Genomic DNA, 8623 nt, shown 5'->3' with positions numbered 1-8623 from the left:
CACTGGTGTTTCTTTCCCAAATGCGCAACTCCAATCAAAGACTTATGCGCTGGTCCTTGTTATTGCAAGATTTTAACTTGGAGATCAGTTACAAGAAAGGGAAAGATAACGTGTTGCCTGATACCCTGTCTAGAGCACTTTCTCCTTGAATTAAACATTTTGGGGGTAATGTTAATTCTTGGGAAAGGGTGTTACGACTGTGATCGTAATCATGTGTGAATTTGAGTGTCCAGGTGCTCCTCCGGGATTGGTGCATCCAGGGTGGATGGCTCACACCGATTGGCTGAGGACTGGGAGGCAGCGGATAAGAAGAGACCGCCAGGGACTGCCAATTCATTCATCCATGGCCCAACCCAACCGGCAGACCGTTCACTGTGTCAAAATATTATGTTAATGTAAGAGCATGTAGGGGTGGACCGCCTTTTTGGTTGATCAGTTTTCTCCTGTTTTTGTTAGGCAGGGAGGAAAGTGATTGTCGTTTGGTTTAGTTTTTTTGAGTAGGTAAGTTGTGTTTATTCCTAAGATAGGTTACTTTTTGTTTGTTGTTTTGGCCTTGGGTTCACCCTGAAGTTATGATATGCTCCCTTCCTTTGTTTAACTGCACTTATTGTAAATAAATCACTGTCACAAAATATTAAGTGTGTGACGTGCTGCTTGGGGTTGGACGGGGATGGATCACCCTTTATGTTGTGGTCTGGCCGCGCCTAGACGGGCCATAACATTTCTGAATTTGTGTCAAGTTTGCATGTTTGATTCTATGTTTCAGGGTTACTTCTGGTTTTTTAAAAACTATTTGTTATTTTAATAAAGATTCATTTTAATGAAGATAACATTTTTGCCGCTGTGCTCAGTTTCTCTTTCTGGAAATAATCTGGAGAAAAGCCTTTCTTTTGAGAAAGTGTTATTAGGAAGTGATCAGACAAATGAGGGTTTTCAGAAAACACAGTTAAATGTCCGGTTTCTATGCCATATGTCAGATCTAGAGTGTGATTAGAGCAGTGACTGGGTGCTTTTACATTTGAAAGAAGTCAGTTGAGTCCAAAAATACATTAAATGCCATATTTGGGGCTTCTGACAAATTAGTATATCTCAAGGGTTTTGATTCATTTAGACTAACAAAATCATTTTACTGTAACCAGGTTTCTGTAAGGCAGCATACATGAATTTGCTGATCAATTATTAATTTATGTACTTGGGGAGCAGAAACAGTCTGTAAGGAATGAGTTTTTGGTGGGAGAACAGGAGGAGAGCGTTAACAGACATGGAGGCTGGCATAGTTGTTGGGTACGACCAAATTGCATACAGAGTAATCATTAGATTCCTGTCCAGAACAGCATGGATTCCTATGGAGGGGATCAAACAAGTGCAGTTACTCGAAGAACGTCCAGCTCAACTTTAGAAAGAGGATCTGGCAGTTGATGATAGAGAAACCCGTAGCAAGCTGTGGCTGGCTGTGAAGGAGGCAAGGAATAGAGGAGACAAGGTCTATTACGTGGGGAACGCAGCTTATATCAATGGGAACGAGATCAAAATATGATGATAAGATACTATACCGTGAATTCTCTATTATTCCTTTGATAAGCTGAAAATATTTAATTTACTTAATTTCATAAGGTAACAGACGTTGGTTCTAGTGTAGTGTTCTCGGACAGTAACTGGCAAAGTTGTTTATTATTAGAGTTTCATGTTTCTGTTTATTTGTGTTTAGGATTTGTTCTTCGGTTGTGTCTGCTTAGTATAGGTCTAGTTCCATGTGTCATTTTCTGTCTGTCTCTCAGTGTCGAGTCTGCGTCTTAGTGTGATGGTATCTTGTTCCTGTTTTATTGTGAAGGTCTGCGTCTCATGTGTGTGTTCAGTTTTACCTCTTGTCTCGTCTCGTTAATGACTCCCAGCTGTGTCCCCCACCTGTGTGTAATCTCCCTGTGTTTCTGAGTGTATTTAAGTCGTGTCTTCTGTGTTTGTAGTTGCTGGTTTGTCCGTGTGTTCCCTGCCGTCATCATCATGTACCATCGTCTTCCTTCCTTTATGTTCTTGTTCATGCTCAGTAGTCTAGTTGTCCCAGTATAGTTTAGTTCTCCGTTTTGCCGTTTGCCTCTCTATTTTTCGTGTTCAGTAAATCACCTTCACACCTTCACGACTGCCTGCGTTTGGATCCTCCTTTTCCTTTTCCACACGGCTCTTCTGACTTGCCGTGACAGTATGGACCAGCCAGATATGGATTCAGCGGCATTCACCCCACCCACGGAGCTTCGAAAGCTCATAACGGACTCAGCGTCAAAATTAATCAACCTGTGGCTCGAGCATGGGGGAGAAGCGTTTCTCGACGTTCTGGAAGTCAGGCTACAACAGCTTATTTCCGATTATCCCTTGCTATTGGACTTAGTGCACCCGCTCATACAAAACTTCATTCTCCACGAGCTACACCTTACACCCCCCCCGCCGCTACTGCTCGCCTGCTCGCTTCAACGGAGGACGTGCCATCCGTACCGCCGGATGAGGAGTTACCTGGCCCGTCGGAGCCGTCTCCACGGAGGAAGGCCTGTAACACTGCCCCCATTCAGTCAGCAGCCACGCTGCCCCCAGTTCAGTCAGCCACTTCACCACCTATTACGCATCCACTACAATCGTCTCTGCTACCTATAGCTCAGCAGCCTACCCACTCATTCATTCAGTCATCATCCTCACAGTCTCATTACAAGCAGGGAACACACTTCATACAAACTTTAGCTGGTTCACTTAAGCTGGCCATCTCAGAGACAGTTGCTCCCTCTAGGGCCTCCCCAGAGGCTGGGTGTCAGTCACCAGCCAACTCTGGAGCCCTAGAGGTCAAGATGCCAGCACCAGCAGCTTCACTAGAGAACTTTACTGAGCAGTCTCAGCCGTCATCCCCTGCTGAGAGCTCCAGTGAGTTCGCCCCTCTGCCCCTGTCCTCTGCTGGAGGATCAGAGGGACCCATTCAGCCGTCTATCTCAGCTGGGGGGCTCGAGTCCGTCCAGCCTCACGCCACGTCTGCTGGGGGGCCCTGGAGGACCCAGCAAGCACATCCTCATGTCAGCTGACGGTCCGGGGATGTCTTACTTTTGCCCTGTCTTACTTTTGCCCTGTCTTTTTTTTTTTTTTTTGCCTGTCCCGTTTGGCTCTTTTGCCATCAGAATTGTTGTCTAAAGGCAAAGAAAGATGCCCAACGGATTTACTTTACCAAACTGACCATCCCAGCCTTGCCGTAATGGTCCATTTGATTCACCTTTTATTGTTTATTTTATTTTCACTTACTGAATACGGGACAGACTTGACTGGGGGAAAGAAGGGGAGAAAGAAAGAGGGAAAGAGAAACAGCTGAGAAGAGGGACGGGGGAGAAGGGCAAAAGACAAAAGCCAACAGAACGGGCAGAGAAAAAAAAAGCATATATCAATCACCTGGATCACCTGCTGAGAAAGAAAAAAGAAAGCAAGCAGAAGAGAACAAGAGTAATAGAATAAACAACATCACAATGATATATGGGAATATGACAGTAAATACTAAATGTTAAACATTATTGTGCAGCACATAAGATCAACAGAACACAGTGTGCTTTGAGGTAGGAGCCAAAAAGGGTGTAGTTTGTGGGTGTGATCACCCGTGTGTACACCTGTGAGCATGGACGCGCTTGTTTTTTGTTTTTTAAAAGGTTCCTTCATGTAATAATCTGCTAGAGGGTGTGGGGGGGCCACAGCCCCGTCCTCCAGGGCGTGAAGCAGGTGTGGAGGAGATCAAAACTCCAGACATCCAGAGGCCCCCAGAACATAAGAGACCAAGGAAGACCAACAGAGGGGCAGCTGCGCCACTGTCCCGGAAAGAGCTGAGGAGAGTCCCAGATGAGGGCTCACTCAGCTGCCGCGGAGCAGAAGCCAGGGGGAGTTGCAGTGACGCGCCCGTGAGCTCCGCCGGCAGCCAGCTGCGCCTGAGTGACCGAGCCCCAGGCCGAGAGGCCGGGGGCACTCCACCTCCGAAGTGGCCCAAGCGAGCCCCAGGCTCCAGGCCCCGATAAGCGGCCGCCAAGGAGTGAGCCGGTGTGTACCTGGACGCCCATCCCCGGACACAAAGAACCACCAACGCACCGATGTCTGAGGGGGTCCGCCACTGGCAGGGGAAGTGGTGGTAGGGGGAGATAGGCCTCCAAACCTTGGAGGGCCTGAGATGTCCCCAGAGAGGTGGCGCCTGACACCCAACCTGACATATAGACACAGACATACAGGCACACACAGATACAAACATCCATTCCCACCCTCATGCTCTCATATGCACTTACTCCACACTCAACCAACGTGGAGACAGACATAAAGAGACGTTGTACACACGATCACACTCCCCAAGCGTACTCTACAAACCGGGTCTAGGTGCCCCCGCCCCTGGAGGGGGGAACTGCACCCAGACCCAGGTGGTATTACCCTTTTCCCGGCGGTGGGGGGAGGCAGACCGCCCCGACTCCGCAGCAGCAGGAAGGCTCCACACTCCAGACCGCAGTCGGACGGCCAACTCCTCCTCCTAGTCCTAGCCCCCCTGCTCCAGCAGGTCGCAGAGAATGGGGGTGAGAGAAGACTCCAAACCTCCCTCCACCCGCTCATTGTAGTGTTGATGCATGTGTGTTCTAAGGTGCATTTAAAACCCAGGAGGGCTTGGAGCTACCTGCCAGAGAGCAGCAGGTAAGCGCATGGTCCCTCCTGCTAGCCCTCAATGTCTACGTGTATTTAAAATTGAGAGGTGGGTAACGATGCCAGGGGTGGGGTGTACACCCTGATGGTACTTTGGACTCCGTGTATCGTGCCCACCCCCAAGATCCTATATGTATGTGTAATGAGAGTGTGAGTAATGTGAATGTCTAAGTTGTAGAGATGGCACGATACCGATACCGATATCATAAATTTGGATATCTGCCGATACCGATATGAATCCGATATAGTGTTTTTTAATCAACAAAACAGTTTTTTTAAATATCTTGCTGCATTTTGTATAAGTTCATACTCAAGTTTAAAACAACAACTACACTAAAGCTATTCTGTTATACCTATATGCAAAAAAAAAACATTTCATAGTTCAGCAATACTGATCAATCTAATAAACTTAAACCTACACCATCCTCCCTATTCTGGTATTTTAAAGAGTACTTAGCGTAAATATTAAGCAACCTAACTAATAGGGTTCCAACTCCCAGCAACAACAAAAATAAATAAATAAAAAATAGGGAACCACCCCTCACGCTCCACCTCATGATGCTTAATCAACGTAATCAACCTTAATTTGATGCAGTGTGAAAAAAAATACACAGAAATCAATTATTTTTCAAGAAATATTAAATAGATTCAACATCTTTCTTCAACAAAATTGCAGACTGCACAGATGGTACCTTCCCAAAGGAAAAAGTACTATAGCTTACTAGGGTATATATATTAGACTTAATAGTTACTATATACAGTAATGGACTTCTATTCATTTTGCATCAAATTAAAACTTTGGGTGTAAGATTCGGATAATTATTTATTAAAAGCTAGACATTTTAAATGAGAATAAGAAAGAAAAGTATGTCTTTGTGCCCCCTTTTCCCTGTTAATGCCCTATCGGCCCCCCTGGCTAAACTTTGCTAGATCCGCCCCTGCACAGTTACCAGCGTCAGCTACATAGAAAAAGATCCTGGAGTAGAAAGTAATAATAAATAAATTCTAACAACAGCTGATCAAGCTTAAACGTGCTGCTGTTGTTCAGCCGCTGGTTTCCTCTTTCTGGTGCAAAGTGGGCCAAAAACAAACGAGAGACACGGACTCGCGACAGAAAAGCCGATCAGCTGATCATTAAGCAGTTTCATGATTGAAGTAGCAGCCAGAAGAGGCAGTCGCTCCATATATCGTTTGTTAAGCTTAACGCAGGAATGCTTTACAAACATTCAGAGATGGACTTACACACTTGCTTTACTTCTCTCGGGGATAACTTTGTCAGAGATGAAATGCCGGGTTGCTAGCGAAGCTCCAAATGCTATCCAGACCACCGACAGGTCCCGCATGCCACAGCCGCTCTATCACGTGATGCATACGTTCTGAGGTGAGTTACGGCGTGTTGCAAGTTTTGTGAGGTGCTTTCGTGATATTTAATGGATCGGATTACATTTTTTATTTTTCTCCGATATCCGATCCAGTAATTTAGGTCAGTATCGGACCGATACCGATACGTAATATCGGATCGGTCCATCTCTACTAAGTTGTGGGATAAAATTGAGGCAGAGGCAGCCAGAAGGGGACAGAGGGGACAGAGGGGGGGGGTAGCCTCCTCTGCACCCTGGTGACATACCCCTACTCCAAGGCCCTGCATGTGTGGGTGGTTGTGGTGGAGCGGGAAGAGGGAGGCAGCTGGAGATGGGGAGGGAAGGAAGGGAGGGGCAAGTGACCTCTCCCCCGCTGACCCCAGTAGGCACCCCCATACTCCGCGACCCGCCAGGGAAAGGGGGCCCAGGCCCATCCAGACCGGGGCACAGTGCAGCAGCGCCGCCCGGCCCCACAGAGCCCAGGACAGTCCACCCAACCCCACCACAGAGAAAACTGCACCCACCCCACCATCCACTCATCTTCCAGACTACATAAGACAATAAACACCCAGGCTGAGATCTTCCTCCACCTCTCCTGTATCTCCCCCTCCTGCAGAGGGAGCTCCTGAGGAGAGGAAAGCTCCTGCAAGATGTGACAATCTCCCCCACCAGTTGAAGAGCCCCCCAGGTGGCTCGACGCACCGGCGGCACCCTGCTCCAGGGCTGGGCCCCCATGCACCCACCCGCCCACAACCCCGGCAACACACCAACCAGGACCCAAGCCCCCGAGGCCCGGTCCGGGTCCCAGCCCAGAGACGGAGCGCCCCCAGAACCTCACGCCCATCCCGGACCCACCCAGGGGCAGCCAGGCTACCAGGTCAGTAACCCACGTCCGTCAGCACAGACCCTCCCCTAGCCCCGCTGCACGCAGCCGCGAGGAAACAGTCACCTGAGAGCCAATAGAGCCCCTAACCGGACATGACCGCTACCCCGGGTTGAGCCCCCCAAGGAAGATGCCTCCGGGGAACCCCCCGACGCCCTAAGCCTGTCCCTACCCCCACACCAATCACAACAGTGAAGGCGGGACCAAACTATGACCCCCCCACCCCCACTAGGTGATGGAGCTGATCAAAGGAGCCCAGAGCAATTGATCTGATGTGGTGGCCGAGGCTGTATCAAGACTAATGTAATCTAATAGATAATTTCTATATTGGTTAGAATTAAGATTATTTTTATTTTTCCAGTTCATGAGGACTGTTTTCTTGGCTATGCATAGGGCAGTGAAAACCATATGGGCGATATTCTTTTCTGAAGTGACATTATCTAAGCTGCCCAACAAACACACTAAGGGGGAAGTTGGAATGTTACATTTCAGACACTTCGATAAGTCTTCACATATCTCGCGCCAAAACTTCTGAACTGGTGGACAGAACCAAAGAGCGTGGATATAATTGTCTGGTGTATTGCTTTGACAGTGTGAGCAGTTGTTGGTAGACGTAAAGCCCATCTTGAACATCTGATGACCTGTATAGTGCACTCTATGTAATATTTTGTATTGAATTAATTGAAGACTGGGGTTTCTAATTAGATGAAAGGTTTTTAAGCAAATCTGAGACCAGAAGTTTAGGTCTAAGTTAACTGATAAATCCGCTTCCCATTTTGCAATAGGAAGTGATATTGATTCATCTGTTTTAGAAAGCATTCTGTATATTTTGGATAGTAATTTGGGGGGTTTAAGAGTAAGAAATTGAACCACACTTGGTGGTGTTTGTAGTTCAACTTGACCCGGTTTAAATTTCTTTTTTACTATGGATTTAATTTGTTGATATTCTAAAAATCTTTTCTTGTTGATCCCATATTGTGTAACTAGTCCGTCAAATGAAATAAATTCTGTTCCTTCTAGTATATGTTCTAAATATTTGATTCCTTTATCACTCCAATCTGAAAAGTTTATCATATTATTGTTTTGTAATATGTCAGAGTTGTTCCAGATAGGTGTACGTTTGCATGGGATTAATGAAGACGCCGTCAATTTTAGAAACTCCCACCATGCTGTCAGAGAAGAGCTGATGTTGATGCTTTTAAAGCATTCATGTCGTTGGATGTTTGAGCTGATAAATGGTAGGTCTGAGATCTCTAGATTATTGCAGAGTGCTTGTTCTACATCTGGCCAAGGTTCATCTAAGAGGGTGTGTTTTAGCCATCCTGAGATAAACTGAAGCCTGTTGGCTAAGAAGTAGTGCTGAAAGTTAGGCAGTTCTAGTCCTCCTTTATCCTTGGTCTTTTGTAGTGTTTTTAAGCTTATACGTGGGGGTTTATTTTTCCAAAGGAATTTGGACATACATGAATCTAGAGATCTGAACCAATCTTGTGGCGGTTTAGTTGGGATCATTGAGAATAAATAATTTATTTTTGCCTTAACTGGGGGCCAGGAAGGGAGAATGAAAGGTAGGGAAAGAAAACCAGAGGTAGAGAGGCACAGTGAGAGAAGACACACAAATCAGCTGGATGACCTGTTAGAAGAAAAAATAGAGAAAACAAGCAAAAGGAGAGCAACACAAGAAACACAT

This window comes from Aulonocara stuartgranti, assembly GCF_965226115.1.
Source record: "Aulonocara stuartgranti genome assembly, chromosome: 17".
NCBI classification, from domain to species: Eukaryota; Metazoa; Chordata; class Actinopteri; order Cichliformes; family Cichlidae; genus Aulonocara; species Aulonocara stuartgranti.
This window is presented reverse-complemented; position numbering follows the sequence as displayed.